This window comes from Mus pahari, chromosome 13, assembly GCF_900095145.1.
Source record: "Mus pahari chromosome 13, PAHARI_EIJ_v1.1, whole genome shotgun sequence".
In the NCBI taxonomy this organism is placed as follows: Eukaryota; Metazoa; Chordata; class Mammalia; order Rodentia; family Muridae; genus Mus; species Mus pahari.
Window position 1 is genome coordinate 69,790,494 of NC_034602.1, and position 22,485 is coordinate 69,812,978.

General features: G+C 37.0%; 1 pseudogene; it reads left to right on the forward strand.

The window, feature by feature from the left end:
* Positions 1 to 22,269, forward strand: part of LOC110330320 — a 23,541-nt pseudogene extending 1,272 nt beyond the window's left edge.
* Positions 22,270 to 22,485: the final 216 nt, after the last annotated feature.

Sequence of the window (22,485 nt, forward strand, 5' to 3'; positions counted from 1 at the left end):
TTTCTGAGTTCAAGGTCAGCCTGGTCTACAGAGTGAGTTCCAGGTCAGCCAGGACTACACAGAGAAACCCTATCTCGAAAAACCAAAAGAAAAGAGTAATTTGTTCCAAGCATCATGTTTATGTTCATATTTCTTACATTAGAGTGAATCAAAAATATAAGCTATTGAATATAATAATAAATGACAGTATTTATATACAAATAGTGGCAAAGACTCACTTACCTTTCCATATTCAAGGGACAGAGTAAATGTTTAAATATTCATAAATTCTCATAGTAAAATGATGTTGCACAAGGCAACTTCAAGGGATTCTTGAAAGGGTTTATTATGGTAGACAAATATATCAGGGGCTCTTATGAATATTCAAAACATCATCAAGAGATGCACCTTAGTGTTCATATTATTCAGCTGATTTTTGTCACATGGAATTTCAGGAAGAGACTATTGAGGAGTGGAATGCAGACAGAAATTTGTGTGTGAAGTATTCCTGGATAGCGAAGAAGAAACAGTTTCAAAGGCAGGCTGTGGCAGAGAGAGGAGCTGAGCATACTAATTTTGAGTAACTGAGATAATTCTGGGACAAGCTCCAGGATCAGGACAGATCTTCAACCTGTCTCAGACAGGAGGTTAAGAGTTAGATCCTTATATTGCATCAAACTTGCATTCAACTAAAAAGGAAAAGCTGACTTCTAGGGTTGCTTGTGTTTGGATGTGTAGTAACTCTATTTATGGCCCTATAATTTACATGTCTGTAGGGGAGGAAAGAAGGGACACATTTGCAGATACTCACTCAGAGAGAGAGGGGGGGAGGGGGCAAAGAGATACAGAGACAGAGAGAGACAGAGAGAGAGAAAGACAGAGAGACAAAGAGAAAATTGCAATACCCTGAATCCAAGGTCTTGATATTTATGAGGAACAGTAATTCTTCTAAATCAAGAACAGAAAAAAAGTGCCATGTACATATATTTGACAAAACACATAAAATGTATAAAATTAAAAGTAAAACAAACTTCTTGAGTTCTTTTATGTATTGGATATTAGTCCTCTATGAGATGTAGGGTTGATAAAGATATTTTCCCAATCTATTGGTTGTTGTTTTGTCTTATTGACAGAGACCTTTGCCTTACCGAAGCTTTGTAATTTTATGAGGTCCCATTTGTCAATTCTTGATCTTAGAGCATAAGCTATTGGTGTTCTGCTCAGGAAATTTTCCCCTGTGCCCATGTGCTCAAGGCTCTTCCTCACTTTATTTTCTACTACTTTCAGTGTATCTGTCTTTATGTGGAGGTCCTTGATCCACTTGGACTTGAGTTTTTACAAGGAGATAAGAATGGATCAATTTGCATTCTTCTGCATGCTAATTGATCCAGCACCATTTGCTGAAAATACTGTACTTTTCCCACTGGATGGTTTTAGCACTTTTGTCAAAGATCAAGTGACTGCAGGTGTGTGGGTTCATTTTTGGGTCTTCAATTCTATTCCATTAATCTACCTGCCAGTCACTATACCAATACCATTCAGTTTAATCACTATTGCTCTATAGTATAGCTTGAGGTCTAGGATGCTGACAATTCACAGACCAAATAAAGCTCAAGAAGAAAGAAGACCAAATTATGTACACTTCGTTCTTTCTTAGAAAGAGGAACACAATACCCATGGGAGGAGATACAGAGACAAAGTGATGAGCAGAGACTGAAGGAAAAGTCATCCAGAGACTTCCCCACCTAGGGATCCATCCCATATAGTCACCAAACCCAGACACTATTGTGGATGCCAACAAGTGCTTACTGATAGGAAACTGATACAGCTCTGAGAGGCTCTGTCAGTGCCTGACAAATACAGAGGTGGATACTCTCAGCCAAACACTGGACTGAGCACAGGGTTCCCAATGGAGGAACTAGAGAAAGAACCCAAAGCACTGAAGGGGTTTGCAGCCCCACAGGAGGAACAACAATATGAACCAACCAGTACTCCCAGACATCCCAGAGACTAAACTACCAACCAAAGAATACACATGAATGGATCCATATCTCCAGCTGCATATGTAACAGAGGATGGCCTTATTGGACATCAGTGGGAGGAAAGGCCCTTGTTCCTGTGAAGGCTAGATGCTCCAGAGTAGGGGAATGCCAGGACAGGAAGCTGGAGTGGGTGGATTGGTGAGCATGGGAAGGGGGGATGCGATAGGGAGGTTTTGGCGGGGAAATCAGGAAGGGGATAACATTTGAAATGTAAATAAAGAAAGTACTTAATTAAAAAAGTAAAACAAACAAACCAATCATGATCTGGCAGTTTTTCTAGTTATCTGGGTACAAAAAGATAGGCAATGTAATACAGATCATTAGAGAGTTTTACTTCCCAAATGAGAGTTCCAGTGATGTACTACACTGTAATTAATAGGGAGATTCTGGGAAGTACTTTATCATTTCCAGGCAATATAGGTCCTAAGCTGGGAAGTGAGCAATGTTTAAGCTGATTGATTTATCATGGATCACAGCAGGCTGAAGTTGTTTTCATTATGCAAATTAAGGAAATTTCACTATACAAAATGTACGGTATTCACTGATGATTAATTAACCCTCATCTGCATATCTACTTAAAGTTCAGGTTACAAATTTCCTGCAGATTTTCAAACTCAACATGGAAAAGAACAAATGAACATATATAATATAATTTGTTTTGTCGATTTTAGTATAAGATTGAAAAAAAGGTGTAATTATGTTCTAAGGATTTGCTGTACTTTGAAAAGAGTGGATGTATAATTTTGATGTCTAAAAATTGACAAAACTTTATAGATATGATTGTTTTAGGACTGGCATGATTTAACATATTTATTAATGAATCATTTAAAATATGATCATCTTAGAAAACTGAAAAATAAGTAAAAGATGATTCTTCACCAAACAAACCCATGTCAAAAAAATCAAAAATATATTCAATGGTTTATATAAAACTTCCTTTATTCATCAATGAAAAGATGAAGCAAATCACAATTACCATTAAATAATACTTGCTGTGCAATGCTCTGTGTTGGCAGTGTACTACCTGCCATTCTTCGTTGAAGGAAACTTAGTGGGAAGAAAATTCTCACATAGCTCTATTTAAACTTCCTAGTAAATTGGTCCTAAAAGAATGATGGTCAGGGTAAAACCCTGCCAAAATGACAGTACCTCGAATCACACAAACATATCAGAAAAACTATATTCTAAAACACATGGTTATTTGATGTTGTCAAAAGGAAAAGTTTTAATATAATACTCATGTTTAATAAACAATAGTTTAATTAATTTAAATAACGGATTTTATAAAAAAGCTAAAAATATATAATGATACATTGCAGGAAGTGTTTCAACTTATTTCAATGAACTACATGTATTCCTGAATTCTGCAAGTATTACCCTGCCAGCAATTCAAGGTGTCATGAATTAAGACCTCTTTCTGAAAAATACAGCAATATCAACACACATGCTTTCTCTCTCTCTCTCTCTCTCTCTCTCTCTCTCTCTCTCTCTCTCTCTCTCTCTCTCTCTTACACACACACACACACAGAGATCTGTCTTTACAGAACATCAAACATAACAGACAGTGATGTGGACATACTTCAAATAAATCTAAGATTTAACTTTGAGATGTGAAAATAAGAATGTGTAAAATTTCTCTCAGCATGCATGGTTTCATTAGGTCACAAATGAAAACTGCAGTAAGCGAGCAGACAACAGCTGAGCTGCTGATTTCCTCCCCTGTATCCTTTAACTGTTACACAATGTGAAACCTTAAGACAACTTCAAGAAAAATAAACAAGTTAAAAGTTTTATTTTGATCATTTGATGTCAAGCAAAATATTCCATTGCCTTTCCTTTGATATTTGAATCAAGCTATGAGCAACATTGCCCAGGATTGCTATCATTTGTAATTAAATTTCCTTGTAGTATTCTTGGGAGATAATGATTTGTGTATATTCTATACATTGCTAGGATGGTTGAAATTTCACAGTAATGTGAATAGAACACTCCATTGAAAGCATAAGGTCCTAGATCTCTGGTGTAATATACAGAAATAATAATTTCTTGCCATCCTAAACATAATTTTATTTAGCTGTAATATATGTGATTGTTTAATGTAGATCATTTTTTTACCTTAACATGTAAGTATTTTATGATTATCTTAATTATTAAAATATTATATCTTTTACTATTTTGCTTCCTTGTAATAATCATTTTAGAAATAAACAAGAAAAGTTTTCTTTCTAAACAATGTCATATCTGAAAACTGAAATGAAACATACATTTCTTACATTTTCTTTTCACTCCTTTTATTTCTTTAATCTTTTTACAGTACAGTCTTTATCTCCCTCCCAGTCCACCCTCTCACTTTTTCTCATCCTTTGCCTCCTCCATGTCTCCAGGAGGGTGTCCCCACTCCTACCTCTACTCCCCAGACCTCTTCACTCCCTGGGGCCTCCAGTCTCTTGAGGGTTAGGTGCATCTTCTCTCACTGAGTCCAGACCAGGCAGTCCTCTGTTTTATATGTGTTGGGGCCTCATATCAGCTGGTGTATGCTGCCTGGTTGGTGGTCCAGTGTCTGAGAGATCTTGAGGATCCAGGTTAGTTGAGACAGCTGGTCTTCCTATAGGGTAGCCCTCCCCTCAGCTTCTTCCAGCTTTTCCCTAATTCAATCACTGGAGTCACTAGCATCTGACCAATTGTTGGGTATATCTACATCAGACTCTTTCATCTGTTTGTTGTGCCTTTCTGAGGGCAGTCATGCTAGGCTCCTGTTTGCAAGCACACCACAGCCTCAGTAATAGTGTCAGGCCTTGAGTCCTCCCCTTGAATTGGATCCTAATTTGAGCCTGTATAACTGGACAGCCTTTGCCTCAGGCTTTTCTCCATTTTTGTCCCTGTAGTGCTTTCAGAAAGGAACAATTCTGGAACACATATTTTGACTGTGAGATGGAAACCCAGCCCTCCACTTGATGCCCTGTCTTTCTACTGGAAGTGGACTCTACAAGCTACCTCTCTACACTGGAGGGCAGTTTAATAAGGTCCTTCCCTTTGAATCCCGAGAGTCCCTCACCTCCTAAACCTCTGGTACATTCTAGAAGGTCCCCCACCTCCTACCTCCAGAGGTTGCCTGTTTCCATGCCCTCAGAACTTTAGTTCTGTTCCCCCCAATACCTGATCATGTTCCCCTCTACCTCTCCCTGTCCCATTTCCCACACATGTCCCTCCTGCCTCCCCCTTAATGATTTCTTTCTTCTTCCTCCTTAATGGGATTGAGGCATCCTCATTTTTTAACCATTTTTGAGTTCTGTGGATTGTATTCTGGGTATTATGTACATTTTGGGCTAATATCCACTTATTAGTGAAGACACACCAAGAATGTCCTTTTGGGTTTGAGTTACCTCACTCAGGATTATATTATCTCGTCCCATCCATTTGTCTGTAAAACTCATGATATCCTTGCTCTTAATAGCTGAATAGTATTCCATTGTGTAAATGAACCACATTTTCTGTATCCATTCTTCTGTTGTGGTATATATGGATTGGTTCCAGTTTCTTGCTATTACAAACAAGGCTGTTATGAGCATAATGGAACACATGACCCTGTGGCCTGGTCATTCATCTTTTGGGTAGATGCCCCAAAGGGGTATAGCTGTGTATTCAGATAGATATATTTATAATTATCTGTGGAAATTATAGATTGATTTCCACTAGCAATGGAGGAGTATGTTACTCTTTCTCCACATCCTGGCTGACATGTGCTGTCACCTGAAGTTTTGATCCTAGTAATTCTGAGTGGTGTAAGGTGGAATCTCAGGGTCATTCTTATTTGTATTTACCTGATAAGTAAGGACTTTGAACATTTCTTTAAGTGCTTCTCAGCCATTCGGGATTCCTCTGTTGTGAGTTCTCTGTTTAGTTCTACACTCCATTTTTTTGATTGGGATGTTTGGTTTCTTGGTGGTTAGCTTCTTGTGTTCTTTATATATTTTGGATATTTGTCCTCTATCAATCTTATGTCATAATAATGAATGTTTCAAATTTGTAGGGAATTTGTCTTACGTAAACAACAAGTGTCTAGTATGGAGGATAGTGACATTTCAATAATTATCAAATGACGAATAGCAAACATGTAGGAAGCAATATTTCCTTGAATATTCTCTAGACAATAAATACTCATTAACATTAATTAGCTATTAAAATTGATACCCTCAAACTTCAATTCTTTTTAATATCTTTTGTTAGAAAAATGGTAATGACATCCACAACACAACTGTACCATTGGTTTTTAGTAGGTTTTGCTTCTAATGATACCTTAAAAGGTATTTGATCCGAACTTAAAGGCATTGGCTTTCATTTATTTAACTAAAATGGTACTGTAATTGTGGATGGTAAATCATTGATTCTGTCTCAGAGTGAAGCAAATCTGTTATCATACTGAGTCATAAGATCATATGGGAGTAGGTCCAAGGAGGAAATAGAATCCACCCAACTTCTGAATACTACAAACCAAGAGAGCACCAAAGGAGCACATTATTTTAATCTACCCAGTAGCCTTTCAACATATTATGTGCAAGGATAGAAGCCTAAAATAACATAGCGTTTGGGCTAAAGTATTCAATACTGAGCATTGTATGATTGTACTGAAACAAATGCACAGATATGAAGATGTAACAAGATCAATGGGTCCCAGGGACCATAGGTTTTAAATTCTTGTCTTGCTGTGACAAAGTGGGGTTACAGTAGCTGAAAACTAAAGCAAATATTTATCAATGTATTAATAAGAGTTTAGGATAGAATCTAAAATCACTTGAACATTTTTATACTGCCTCTCTAAATAATAAAGGCAGTGCCAGAAAGTGTGTTTCTCTTAGTTTTCTTACTGTATTTTGTTTTGCAACACCAGCTAAGATGTATTCAATAACAGCAGTAGCCCTTATTTAATGCTCTGGGAATACATTTGCATTTTTCTATACAGTTGATACTTATAACTTCCTTTAATCAGAATTTTCTGATACTTTAATAAATTTTTGTTAGTCAGCATGATATATATATATATATACCTTTGTTGAACCTTTGTCAAGGTTAGTATCTGCTGTCATTAAAAAGCATAAAATATAATTTACACAAAATGGCCTTTTTCTTTGCTATAGATTTTCTGAGCATCTCCATCATTTTATTTGCCTTGACCTTAATTGTCTACATATATGTTGGATATGTAATGATTATTCAGTATAATTTCATCAGGAGAATTACACATTTTTATGTGTATTATAGACTTTGTCCTAGTATCTGCATTTGCAAAATCATTGAGATCTATGAATAAGTATTTCCTCATAGAATAATCTTGTAGTTTTCCTTTTGACAAATATTACCATTTTGTGATATAAAATGTAATGGTGACTGAAAATTATTCAATCATCTAATTTTCAAATTCTCTTGATGTCCCTCTGCTACCTTGCATATTATTAAAATCTAGTTAAATCTAACATTCTCTTAATTTCTCTGACTTAATCTCTGTATATTTATACTATCCTTTGGCAATTTTTTTTTTTATAACTTAATATTGAATGAGTACTTCCAGAAGGCAAGAAATATATTGTCTACTTATTTTTAAACACCAATCACAACACAAATAAACTGCATTAAAATCTACTCAATAACTTTCTTCTTCTAATGGAATAAATTTCAAAAAATCCATTCTCATAAAATTGTGTCTGGAAATAAAATGTACCCATGAAGATATCTCATGACTGTACAAACAATTTTGCTAAAATTATAATAAAAGTAAAAAGTGTATTACACAAAGGTAGGAGATAGGAGATGGTTGCTTTATGCATCATGCTACTCATTTGATGCCTTGGTGTGGAGAAATATATTTGACCATAAATTAATTATAAATTTCCATTTCTTCTTTGTCCCCTTAAACTAATAAAATGACATGAATTACAAAGAAGTGATTCAAAATTATTATTATTCTATTCTATGAAGATGTTTTATTAAAATATCAGTTAGCTTAAGCTCAATGCCATAAACAGCATATAGTAGACATAGGAAAAAGCTGACTCATAATTGACTAGATGTCAAATATAACTCAAGAATAAAATGTAACTAAAACATTAAAATTATTAAGCCAATATTTTAGAGGATGAGTCCAGAAATTATTGAAACTAAAATATAATATTAATGTAAAAATTTTAACCTGAGTCCTGTCTGTGGAACCCATGTGGAACAAGGAAATAAATAACTTCCACAGGTTTCCTTTGACCTGGATACAGTGTATCCATACACAAAATAGTTCTCCCTCCTTCCTTTCCTGTGCCAATGCCTCCCCCTCTCTCTCTCCCTCCCCCTCTCTCTTCCCCTCTCCTTACTCTCCTCTGCCTGAACCACTACTCACCTGCTTTTACATACACAACTACATAAATAAGATTTAAATCCTATATGCTATTTGAAAACATGAATTTGTGTGACAAATAGAAGAATTGGTCATAGAGAAAACTGGAGATATTAAAAATTGTTAAAACTACCATTATCATAGCATACATTGTCTTCCTAAAAAATGTGTACCTAAGACATTTCAAGTAACTTTTCAGTTATTGTATTAACTAAAATTGATACACAGCTGATTATAAATAGACTAAAATTTCAAGATAATTCAGATATCATGAGGTCCTTCTACTTCTCTAACCCCAAAGGAAATAAAAGGAATCATTAAAAGTCTCCCAACCCTTGGGAACACCTAGGAGACACACCTCTGGGTGTATGAACACACCTCTGTGTGTATGAACACACCTCCTGGTGTATGAACACACCTCTGGGTGTATGAACACACCTCTGNGGGTGTATGAACACACCTCTGGGTGTATGAACACACCTCTGGGTGTATGAACACACCTCTGGGTGTATGAACACACCTCTGGGTGTATGAACACATTTCTACAGAAGATTACCTAAGAAGGGAAGATCCACTTTGAATGTGGGCAGCACCATCTCATGAGTCAGAGTCCTGGACCAAATAAAAAGGACGAAAAGAGAAAGTGAACTGGACACCAGCATCCATCTCTGCCGTGAGGCCACTCCATGCTCCTGATCCCGTGCCTGCCCTACCCTGATGGACAATATCGTCTAACTCTGAGTTAAAATAAACCCTCCTTAAGTTAAAATAAAAAAAAAAAAGTCTCCCAATCAAATAAAGTCCAAGACCAAAGAATTTTGTGCAGAATTCTGCCAGAGTTCCAAAGAGCTAATACCAATACTCAAACAATTCCAAAATATACAAACAGAAGGAGTATTGCCAAACTCATTCTATGAGGTAATAGTTGCCCTACTACTTAAATAACACAAACACAAAACAAAACAAAGGATCATCTCATTAGATGCTGAAAAAGTCTTTGACAAAACCCAATTCCCATTCATGTTAAAAGTCTTGGAGTGATCAGGGACACCAGCTGGATACCTTATAATAAAAGCACTATACAGTAAGCCAAAAGCCAACATCAAATTAAATGAAGAGAAACTTAAATCAGTTTCACTAAATTTGAGAACAAGGCAAATCTTTCCACTCTCACCGTGTCTCTCTAATATAGTACATGAAATTACAGCTAGAGAAATAACACAAATGAGGGAGATCATGGGGATACATATTAGAAAGGAAGAAGTAAAAATATCACAATTTGTAGATGATGCAATAGCACGTATAAGTGATGTGAAAAATTCTACGAAAGAACTTCTACACCTTAAGGAAAGTAGCTGCATACAAAATTAACTTTAAAAAAAAATCAGTAGCCCTATTTTATTTAAACAATAAATGGCCTGAGAAAGAAATCAGAAAAACATTCATCTATTACTGATACATGTTTACACGTTCACCATTTGCAACATCCGTATTTAAGAAAAGGAATTAATTGCTAATGTAAACACTTACTTCTGTTTCATACAATTCTCTCATACATTTACTGATAAGGACATATTTACTTACACATTCCACAAAACTTGGTCTGAAGAATATTTGAACACTTTTAGTTTATTTTACATGTTTTTCATTTTATTTTCTTCATATATTATAAAATTTCATTGTTAAGAAAAGACATACTTCATATTACTTAATGATTTAGATTGATTGCTTCTTTTATCAGAATGAATTGGTCCTCTTTATTATTGACAGTAGTTCTTTCTCTGAAATTGCCTTTTGATGATCCATCAACTTATTTTTATTTTTGTCTATCTTTATAAAGCATTTTTATTGTTTTTTATTTACAATCCAGCTGATGTCCCCACATTCTTGTCCCCCACCCACACAGTCCCTCATCCCATTCTCCCCAACCCCCGTCTCTAAGAGGATGCTCCTCCACCAACAGGGCTCCAACCTCCCCTGGGACCTCAACTCTCTTGAGGATTCAGCTCACCCTCTCCCAATGAGACCAGACCAGAAAATCCTCTGTATATTTACTTGTCCAGGACCTCAGAACAGCTCCTCTTTGCTACCTGGTTGGTGACTCAGTGCTTAGAATCTCCCACAGGTTCAGGTTAGTTGAGGTCTTGCTATGGGGTTACTCTCCTCTTCTGCTTCTTCCATCCTTCCCTTAATTCAACCAGAAGGGTTCCTGACTTAAGTCCAATGGTTCAGTATAAGTATCTGCTTCTGTCAGTCAGCTGCTGATTGGGCCTCCAAAAGGAGATCTATGCTAGGCTCCTGTCTGTAAATACGTAATAGTGTCAGGCCTTAGTGTCTCCCCATAAGGTGGACCCCCAATTGGGCTGGCCACTGGACCACCTTTCCCTTAGTCTCTGCTCTATTTTGTTCCTGCAGTTCTTATAGTCAGAAACAACCCAGATGTCCCTAAATAGAAGAATGAATACAGAAAATGTGGTCCATTTACACAATTGAATACTATTAAAATTGATGACTTCACCAGTTTTTCAGGCAAATGGATGGAACTAAAAAATATCCTGAGTGAGGTAGCCCAAACTCAAAAGGGCATACATGGCATGTACTCATTAAGTGTATATTAGCCAAAAAGTCTCTCAACACCCAGGCCTCTGATTTTTTCTAGAGGATCTCCCTATCTCACATCTTCTAAGGGTTCATATTTCCATTCATTCTGCTGGCTTCACTCCTACCTTTCCTCTTTCCCTCTCCTTCACTCCTGTGCTGTTCAAATCCCTCCCTTTCCCTGCTTCCTATGATTGTTTCCTTCCCCATAGTAAGTGGGACTGAAGCATCCTCATTTGGCCTCTCTGATTGTTAAAGTTCTTAAATTCTGTGGGTTGTATTTTGTACTTTTTTCCAATTTTCTGAGGAAATGCCAGATTGATTTCCAGAGTGGTTGTACCAGCTTGCAATTCCACAAGCACTAGAGGAGTGTTCCTCTTTCTCTGCATCCTCTCCAGCATGTGCTATCACCCAGTGTTGATTTGTACTTCCCTGATGAAGAAGGACTTTTTAAAAATGCTTCTTAGCCTTTTGAGGTTCCTTTGTTGTGACTTCTCTGTTTAGTTGTGTTCCCCAGTATCTGTTAGCAAGCAAGTGAAAGATCTATATGACAAGAAGTTCAAATCCCTGGGGGGGGAAAAATCAAAGAAGACCTCAAAAGATAGAAAGATCACCCATGCTCATGGATTGGTGGGATTAACATGAAAAAAGCCATCCTACCAAAAGCAATCTATATATTCAAGATTCCAACACAGTTCTTCTCAGCCATGGAAAGAGCAATTCTCAATTTCATATGGAAAAAATAAAAACTCTAGGATAGTGAATACAATTCTTAACATTAAAAGAACTTCTGGAGGAAGCACCAACCCTGACCTCAAGCTGTGCTGCAGAGAAATAGTAATAAAAACAGGATGGTACTGGTATAGAGATAGATCGATAAATGGAATATAACCGAATACACAGAAATAAACCCACACATCTATGGGCACTTGATCTTTGACAAAGAAGCCAAAACCATTCAGTGGAAAAAGAAGCATCTTCAATAAATGGTGCTGGTCTAACTGGTGGTGTGCATGTAGAAAATTGAAAAAAAAAAACCTTCATATTTATCACCTTGCACACAGCTCAAATCCAAGTGGATCAAGGACCTCAGCATAAAACCAGATACACTGAATTGAAAAGAAAAGAAAGTGGAAAAGAGCCTCGAACTCATTGGCATGGCAAGGGAGGCGAGAGGTTGAGGGATTTCTTAAACAGAACTCCAATGGCTCAGGCTCTAATATAATGAATTGATAAATGGGACCTCATGAAACTGGACAGCTTCAGTAAGACAAAAGATGCCATCAACAGGACAAATCAGTAACCTACAGAATGGTAAAAAAAATATTCACTAACCCCACATGTGATATAGGGCTAATATCCAAATATATAAAGAAGTCAAGAAGTTAACCTTCAAAAAACCCAAATGATTTATCAGGTTTTATACATCTTTTGGCCTTGATATACCTTCTTCCAGACGGATGGTAGAATGAGGTCTGAATTCATGGTTTCTTTCAAATAATACAAAACCAAATTTAGTATCAATAGTAAGTGTTTCAGACAGTGGACAGCAGACAGTGCAGGACAATAACTTCTGAGAACAAAAAAGAAAAAAAGAAGATGGAGCTAAACGCACATTTTTACTAACACCTTATTCTACTTTTATTTGTGTACGTACAAGTGTGTGCTTATAAGTGTGTATTCCTGGGTAAGGACCCATAGAAGGGCAGAAACTAATTTCTTTAATTGCTCTCTACCTTACTTTTTTATTTTACTTAACGAGAATCATTCTAAGCCAGTTCAAATGGTGGTTTGCAAGGCCTAGGTGTCCTTTTATCAGTTTCTCATCAACACAGGGTGTGCAGGTATGTGCTCCTCTATGCACTCCTTTTATACAGAAGTTATGAGGTCAAACTCAGGTCTTTGACCTTTTCTGCCTAAGCTCTCTGCCAAGACCATACACCACTGTCTTTTCTAATTAAGTTCTTTGTTTGGATTAAAGGAGTGGTGATCTCTAATGCAAATAAAGGTTATAACATATCATTATGGAATAATAGTAACCTATTATACACGAGTAAAAGCACCAAAAATTATCCAAATTACTAGAAATCACTTGAAACTAAATTATGTATACCAAAAAGTGGTAAGATTTTTCCTACTTTAATAGGCTCTTTTATTCTCTATAGTACCCATTTTAAGTGATCTGATTGCTAAGCAGTGGCATAAATGCTGAAAGTGAAAAATGACATATGCTATGAAAAATTGCACATATGTGAAATGTACTTTTAGAACAAATTAAATATTCAAAGGGTCGAAGAATAATAGAAGAAAATTGCATGGGATAATATGCTGTTAGTTTCATATGTCAGTCGTATTAAGAATTTGATAAAGCATGCTTTGTGTCAATGAGAATATTTCTATATAAGAGCATGATGTATGTCATTATCTGGATGCAGTGAGATCATCCCTTACAAAGACTGGAGGCTGGAAAGAATAATAAAGCTGAAGGAGAATGTTTGATGATCCTCCTCGTGGCCTCCCTTCACAATGGGTGTGACTTTGTGCTGCTTTGTCATGTGACATAAATCTCCAGGTTAATGTTTTTGCGGTGCAGTGGGTAGGATTTATTTTATATTACAACTCTCACATATCCCATCAGGGAGCAAAGTCCAATCAACTGCTAAAGGAGGGAGGCCTGAGGTAAGAACTGAAGCAGAGAACATGGAGGAGCTCTGTGAACTGGGATGCTGGAGAGTCTTAAGCGGGGAGGGGGTGTAGTGGAAGAATAAATGAATGGGGCTGGAACAACCAAAATAAAAGGAGTAAATATATGTCATTAAAAAAAAATAACTGTGAAGAGAGGTATTTATCATATTTTATTTATCATGGAGTATAAAACTATTGCTAGAAACCTTGAGTTATTAAATAAAATTTGCTTTGTAAGTTAAGATACCTCATTGTTAGTCATTAACTAGGGCATCTCTAGAGGTTTCCCTAATATTACAGATGATTGTCTATTTTCTTGGTTGTGCAAACAAACAAACAAAAAACCAGACAGGAGATACTATGGCTGGAGACATCAAACACTTTGGATACATCATGCAGAGGCATGAATTTGAATCTGATCTTTCCTGCTAGTTACATTTCATAGTCTTCAAAGATGTCAAGCCAGTTGTAATAATTTTTTTTTTGCAAAAAATAATATCACAGTTATGGGAATAATCAATTGTTGATTTTATCTGAAAAGAGCTTCATAGACAGGAATCCCTGCCTAGCATGCAAACCAAGTTAAGAACTCACAGCAGGAACATAATAGGATCCAGGGTGGCAGCCCAATACTGTTGATTAGCAAACTGACACAGCACCAAACTCTTTTCTATATATTAGGTGAACAGTTTTCGACATATGCTGCTTTTAGCTTTAATCAGAAAAGACTCTGCAGTGAGACCCGTGGCTGCAAAAAAAGTGCCACAAACAAGTGATTTCTATGGTCTCTGCCTTAAATAAGGTACTTACTTATTCCCACTTATTTTCAGGGAACATTTCAGAAGAGAAGGCACAATGAAAGAGCTCAAAATGCCATCTTGTGTTCAAGCCAGAGCCTTTGCAATCAAGAACTCACAGGAGATCATGGTGTATACAAAAATCAACCCATCACCAGTCAGGCATGAACGGGAAAGAGGCTCTAGAGGACCAACACCTCACTGCTAAACTGCTTGTTACTAATAGAAACGAGGAAAGGATCTATTATTTTTCTATGTATACTCAATGCCTAACTCAGTAGGCTCTAACAAATAGTTCCAATCAAATCATGTTAGATACTCTTCCATTGCTATGAAGAGATACCATGACCAAGGCAACTTATAATATGAAACACTTAATTTAGGAACTTGTTCCGGAGGGTTATTAGAGTTTGTGAACATAGTGGCAGGGAGCATAGCATGGGATGAAGTGGCAGGCATAATGCTAGAGCAGTGACTGATAGTCACTTGCAGAGAGAGAGACAGAGACAGAGACAGAGACAGAGACAGAGACAGAGACAGAGACAGAGGCAGAGACAGAGACAGAGACAGAGACAGAGAAATGAACTTGGGAGTGATATGGGCTTTTTAAACCTCAAACCACACCCTAGTGATTGATACCCTCCAATAAGAAGCACAACTTGTCCTCAAATAGTTCCATCAAACATAAACCTATGAGGAGCAGTCTTACAAAAAAAGCATTACAAAAATTTTCACTGAGATATTCTAGGAAAAACTAAATGAATTGGGAAACAAAACCAAAATTCCTGATACTGGAAAATATTGAAAAAAAATGTGATGGAGTTCAAATGGATAGATTTAAGAGAGTAGGGAGAGGCTAATCAGAATACAATATACAAAGTTATCAAATTGTTAAATAACAGAATTAATCAATAAAATAATACAGAATAATAAAATCAGTAAAATGCAATTCAAAAGCATATCATTTATTATTTGTATCTTCTTATTTGTCATTGCAATGGTCATGGTACATACCACACTTAAGAGACTACAATATAAGAGTACAGATAGGATTAAAGAAAGGAAGACAGTTTTTTTTTTTTTTAATAATGCATGGCACAGTCACCTAAATTAATATCACAAGAAGTAATTGTATCAATGCAAGAAGTAAAGAAGTGTAAATAGTTATCCTACTACTGTAAATGATAGAATTCATTAAGTCTTACTTGCTGCTGCAATCAAATACATTATTTATACCAATCAAATATTTTAGATAGTAATATTCTTTTCTTTTTCCTTTTTTAGTTGATCCTGTTACATCATGCTCACTGTCCCCTTCCTAGTCACCCCTACCACAATCCTTACCAATTCCCCCTTTCCTTCTCCTCTCCCACTCTGGGTACAGGTGGGCACTCACCCAGATATTCATACACTCTGAAACTTCCACTCCCACTCAGGCCAGAAAGGATTAACATAGTATTTTCCCACCATAGAATGTAATACATTTTCACTGTTCTCTATTTTAGTTAACTGTGACAGCATGGTCACTATTTTATTTTACACTAGCTTCATCTAAGATTAATGAGATTTTGTTTGTGCCCTAATTTTAATTATAGTTTGAAGCCTGAAAAACTGTCTAAATACAAACATGAATAACAGAGTGAGTTAAGTTATACAAAAGCATATTTTGATTGGAATCATCTAGATTAGCATTTGGATTTCTCAGACAGTATTTTCTCTTTACCTGGTATTTTGTTGTCCAGCCTAGTAGTGGCAAAAATAATCTATATGCATCTGTTAAAGAGAATAAAACTTCCATGCATTCAAATTTTTATTGTTAATTAAATATTTCCTATATCATTGAATGCATTTTTTTTGAAATTCTTTGGAAATATTGCAAGATTTACCTTGTGAAAGTTAAGTCAGAGTAAAAAGATGAGGTACATTGAGCAAGCAGCGACTTGTTCAAAACATAAGTTCCCGGAATAGTATTGCTGAAATACCAGAGATCTGTTAAATCAACTTTAAGATATATCAAATGAGGTAATCTTGAAGCGACAATATCAACTTTCATAAAATAAAGATACTACTTTAAACAAACAACCCCTTATAATCAATCCATTTACAGTACTATTTAACACTGAACAGAGCCTGAGAATTCTCCTATACACACACTCTCTGTCTCTGTCTCTCTCTTACTTGCATTCAATACTACTCTAAGCCAAGATTTTCTCTTTTTAAAATTATTTTCTTTATTTACATTTCAAATGTTATTCCCTTTCCAGTTTCCCCTCCAAAAACCCCTTATCGCATCCTCCCTCCCTGTACTCACCAACCCACCCATTCCTGTTTCCCTGTCTTGGGATTCTCCTCTACTGGGGCATTGAGTTTCTCAGGACCAAGGGTCTCTCCTCCCACTGATGTCCAACAAGGCCATCCTCTGGTACATATGAAGCTGGAGCCATGGGTCCATCCATGTGTATTATTTGGTTGGTAGTTTAGTCCCTGGGAGCCCTGTGGATACTGGGTGGTTCATATTGTTCCTCCTATTGGGTTGCAAACTCCTTCAGTTCCTTCGGTCCTTTCTCCAGATCCTCCATTGGGGACCTTGTGCTCAGTCCAATGGATGGCTAGGAGCATCCACCTCTAGATTTGTCAAGCACTGGCAAAGCCTCTCAGAAGAGAGCTATATCAGGTTTCTGTCAGCAAGCATTTGTTGGCATCCACAATAGTGTCTGGGTTTGGTGACTGTATATGAATGGATCCCCAGGTGGGGCAGTCTCTGGATGGTCTTTCATTCAGTCTCTATTCCACATATTGTCTCTGTATCTCCTCCCATGGGTATTTTGATCCTCCTTCTAAGAAGGACCGAAGTATCCATACTTTGGTCTTCCTTCTTCTTGGGCTTCTTTTGGTCTGTTAATTGTGTCTTGAGTAGTCAGAGCTTTTGGGATAATATCCACTTATAAGTGAGTGTATACCATGAGTGTTCTTTTGTGAATGGGTTACTTCTCTAATAGAAAATAAAGTGGGGAAGAGCCTCAAGCACATGGGCACAGGGAAAAAAATTCCTGAACAGAACACCAATAGCTTATGCTCTAAGATCAAGAATTGACAAATGAGACCTCATAAAATTACAAAGTTTCTGTAAGGCAAAGGACACTGTCAATAGGACAAAACAGCAAGCAACAAATTGGGAAAAGATCTTGATCAAGTCTACATCCAATAGAGGGCTAATATCTAATATATACAAAGAACTCAAGAAATTAGACTCCAGAGAAACAAATAACCCTATAACAATGGGGTACAGAAATAAACAAAGAATTCTCAACCAAGGATTACCAAATGGCTAATAAACACCTAAAGAAATGTTCAACATCCTTAATTACCAGGGAAATGCAAATCAAAACAACCATGAGATTCTACCTCACACCAAGCAGAATGGCTAAGATCAAAAACTCAGGTGACAGCAGATGCTGGCAAGGATGTGGAGAAAGAGAAACACTCCTCCATTACTGGTAAGATTGCAAGCTGGTACAACCACTGTGGAAATCAATATGGTGGTTCCTCAGAAAATTGGACATACTACTACTGGAGGACCCAGCTATACCACTCCCAGTCATATACCCAGAAAATGCTCCAACAAGTATTAAGGACACATATTCCACTATGTTCACAGCAGCCTTATTTATTATAGTCAGAAGCTTGAAAGAACCCAGACGTCCCTCAACAGAGGAATGGATACAGGAAATGTGGTACATTCACACAATGGAGTACTACTCAGCCTTGAAAAACAACAAATTCATGAAATTCTTAGGCAAATGGATGGAACAAGGGTGTTTTGTTTTTGTTTTTTATTAAAACCTCTTTTGTTATGAATCCAATGCAACTTAGAATTGCTATAAATGAATGTAAACTGAAAGTTACATGTATATTATTGCCTAACTATATTATTCATATGTTAGCCAGTCATTTTTATCACACTGAATTTCCCAGCCTTTTCAATATATGAGATTACTATAATGCATATCTTAATCAAGCAGGGGAGGAAGCCTGTGTAAAAGTAAATGGTCTCTGCAGTTATAGATTTTGCACTGAATGACTTGTGAGAGAATCTGGGAACATGTTCCGTGATGCTCTTTGATCAACTGAACATTGAGATTACTTCTAATTAAGTTAATGGAAAATCACAAGAATAGTTTTGCTGCCTGAATTAATTAATACAATCATTATTGGCTGACAAACCACAGATTATTTAGCTTATTGTATGTACATAGAAAAATAACAAGTTATTTTTTTCTATCCCAAAGACAACCTACTTGATGCACTTAATAGTCACAGTCTTTGGAGCTCTGTGAAGTACAAGTAATGTTATTTTGACTTGACAATTGATTGAAATCACAGAATAGTTCATGTCACTTTAATCAAAAATCAGCTCAACAGCTCTCAGCTTTGCAGGTAGAACTTTCAAAGTTTCTTCTTTTCACTTCTAAATATAGGATTGTTTCAGTTTCCATCTTCTCTATCTACAAACCTCCTCTGGAATATTTTGTCTAAGACATTGACTTTGAATAACCACTTTCGATGGCTATAAATCTTCATTTATTTCTTTTGGTTACTTTTATCATCCATTTACGTAACAAAATTATAAGATTCTCTGACTATCTAAAATTTTTGTTTGGTATCATTCGTTTTTTACCTGATCATACAAAAAGAGCTATAAGCAATTAATGAATGCTGAGAGAGAAATATTCATTGTCAATGAGACCATATCAACTGATTATCCAATATGAAATGGTCAGCCCTGAAAACATTCTCACAACTAAAATTGTTTTCGTTGTATTTTTAATAACTTAGGCTAAATGAAAACATTAACTATCTCTTCTTCAACCCATATTATTACATTGGATCGTGGGATTATTATTATTTTAACAGACAATAAATGGAGCTGCACTCTCAATGTCTCATGTGTTCTAGACATCACTCCAGTATATTTCCACCATGAGTGGCAAGGAGAGAAGACACACAAGATTTGAAAGCTAAAAAGACATTGTTATTAAATAAAAGTTTGTACACTGTAGTAGGGACCAAGTGGAAAAAAAAGTGAGATTGCATTTTTTTGTTTAGTTGGTTGTTGTTTTGAGGCACAACATTAGACATGTCCAAATTGATATAAAATCAGATAGTAAGAGGCAGGAAAAGTAAATACAATATTCACAAATATGTACAGCTCTAAAGAAAATAGCTTCATGGGACAAAGTAAAGAAAAGATGAGATAGTGGCTGGAAGCAATTTCCAAAGTCACTGTTTCCCTAAGCATTATCAATTCCTCACTAACCTTTTGTTCTTGTCATTCAGAGTTGCATAGGGTTCTGGAATGCACCAATGAAAAGAAGTCCTTTCCTTTAACAAAGTTATAAAGTAGCTACTTCCCAAAGTTTTGCTCAAGACAGAGTAAGATGCTGTACTAGGGAGATATGGCTCAGTGGTTAAGACCACTGACTGCTCTTCTTGAGGTCCCGAGTTCAATTCTCAGCAACCATATGGTGGCTCACAGCCATCTGTAATGGGATCCAATATCCTTATCTGGTGTGTCTGAAGACATACAAAGGTGGATGCTTGCAGCCAGCCATTGGACTGAGCATGGGATTTCCAATGGAGGAGTTAAAGAAAGGACTGAAGGAGCTGAAGGGGTTTGTAACCCTTTAGGAAGAACCACAATATCAACCAACCAGATGCCCCCCGTCCCCCAATTTCCCAGGAACTAAACCACCAACCAAAGAATTCACATGTAGCAACCCATGGCTCCAGCAGCATATGTAACCTTGTCATGGATCAGTGGGGAGAGAGACCCTGGGCCCTGTGAAGGCTTGATGCCCCAGTGTAGGGAAATGCCAAGGCAGGGAGGTGGGAGTAATGGGTGGGTGGGGGGCTACCCACAAAGAAGCAGGGTGAGGGGGATAGGGTAGGTTATTTCCGGTGGGGGAACTGGGAAAGGGGATAACATTTGAAATGTAATATCCAGCTGGGCAGTGTATGCCTTTAATCCTTATCCTGAGAGGCAGAGGTGGCAGGCAATTTCTGAGTTGAAAGGCCAGCCTGGTCTACAGAGTGAGTTCCAGGACAGCCAGGGCTACACAGAGAAACCCTGTCTCAAAAAAATAAAAATAAAAAATAAAAAACAATAAAAGAAAAGAAAAAATGCACTAGATAAAAGCATAGAAAATGGAACGAGAGGGCATAGAAAGTACAGGCATTGATAACAGTGAACATGGCCATCACAAACTAATAGAACAGGAACAAGATCATCCAAGAAAGTCATTAGGATTCAACATAGTGTAAACCAGTGAGCTGGCACACATATTCATATTTGGTAACCCTTTCTTGTGTTGTTGGGATGTGATTACAAATAAAATGCCCTGTGAGGTTAACTCTTTCTCAACTGCACAGGATATCTTTCCAGTGGAGACAAAAACCATCATAAAATGTTACCATATGTCACATTGTGGTACATGTGTCTCCAGCTCAAACACTGATCTATAGCTAGTTAACCTATCTGACATATATTTAGCCTCTGGTGAAGTTCTTACATGCTGAAAGATTGTAGCTATATACTAAGATGTATTGATAGTAATTGTCTGCTGAGGATTTTATGTTGTAAAGAAATTAATCTATACCTCTATCACTGGAAATCTTGGAGAAATATCCTTGTTTCATGATTCAGAATGTCACCGTAGTTATTGTCAATAAAGTAGACTACATTGTTATTAAAAAGTCACTCCACTTAATGAACATGAATTTTAGATGATTCATAATTAATAAATCATTAAATTATATATACATTAATACTGATCAAAACATGCCTATTAATATTGATCATAATTTTTCACTTCCATTTGAAGCATATGTATACAGGACAGGACATAGCACAATTATTGTCAACTACATAATTAGTAAAAGGAGAGTTACTATACATCCCTGAGTTTGACTCTTAGTTGGACATAATTTTTATGTAATGTAAAGAAATGTATCTCGCTTTTCCTTTCAGCAGCACGCGGCAGCAAGATGGAAGGACAGATTTTCCAAGAAGAGGAAGTTTGTAGCTGATGGCATCTTCAAAGCTGAACTGAATGAGTTTCTCAGTCGGGAGCTGGCTGAAGATGGATACTCTGGAGTTGACGTCCAAGTTACACTGACCGGGACAGAAATCATTATTTTAGCCACCAGAACACAGAATGTTTTGGGGAAGAAGTGTCGGCAGATCAGAGAGTTAACTGCAGTTGTTCAGAAGCGATTTGCCTTCCCTGAAGGCAGAAAAAGTGGCCACAAGAGGCCTGTGTGCCATTGCCCATGCAGAGTCTCTGCGCTACAAACTCTCTACTCCTAGGAGGGTTTTTGGTTCCAAGGGCCTACTAGGGGTTTCTTTGGTTCATTATAGAGGGAAGGGCCAAAAGCTGCGAGGTTGTGCTGTCTGGGCAGCTCCGAGGACAGAGGGCCAAGTCCATGAAGTTTGTGGATGGTCTGATGATTCACACGGAGAACCCGTTAACTGCTATGTTGACACTGATGTGCGCCATGTGCTCCTCAGACAGGGTAGGTTGAGCATTAAAGTGAAGACCGTACTATCCTGGTACCCAAGTGGTAAGATTGGTCCTAAGAAGCCTCTGCCTGATCATGTGAGCATTGTGGAACCTCAAGATGAAATCCTGCCCACGACACCCATCTCTGAACAGAAGGGTGGGAAGTCAGAGCCACCTGCCATGCCCCAGCCAGTGCCTACAGCATAACAGGGTCTTGGCAGCTGCATCTGGAGGCAGAATGTTATCTTGTGAAGACATTTAATAAAATCTTGAACAAAGGAAAGAAGAAAGATAGAAAGATAGAAAGATAGAAAGAAAGAAAGAAAGAAAGAAAGAAAGAAAGAAAGAAAGAAAGAAAGAAAGAAAGAAAGAAAGAAAGAAAGAAAGAAAGGTATCTCAAATCAATGTGAAGTAACATCATTACAGTACAAGAGGCAGCTGGGGTT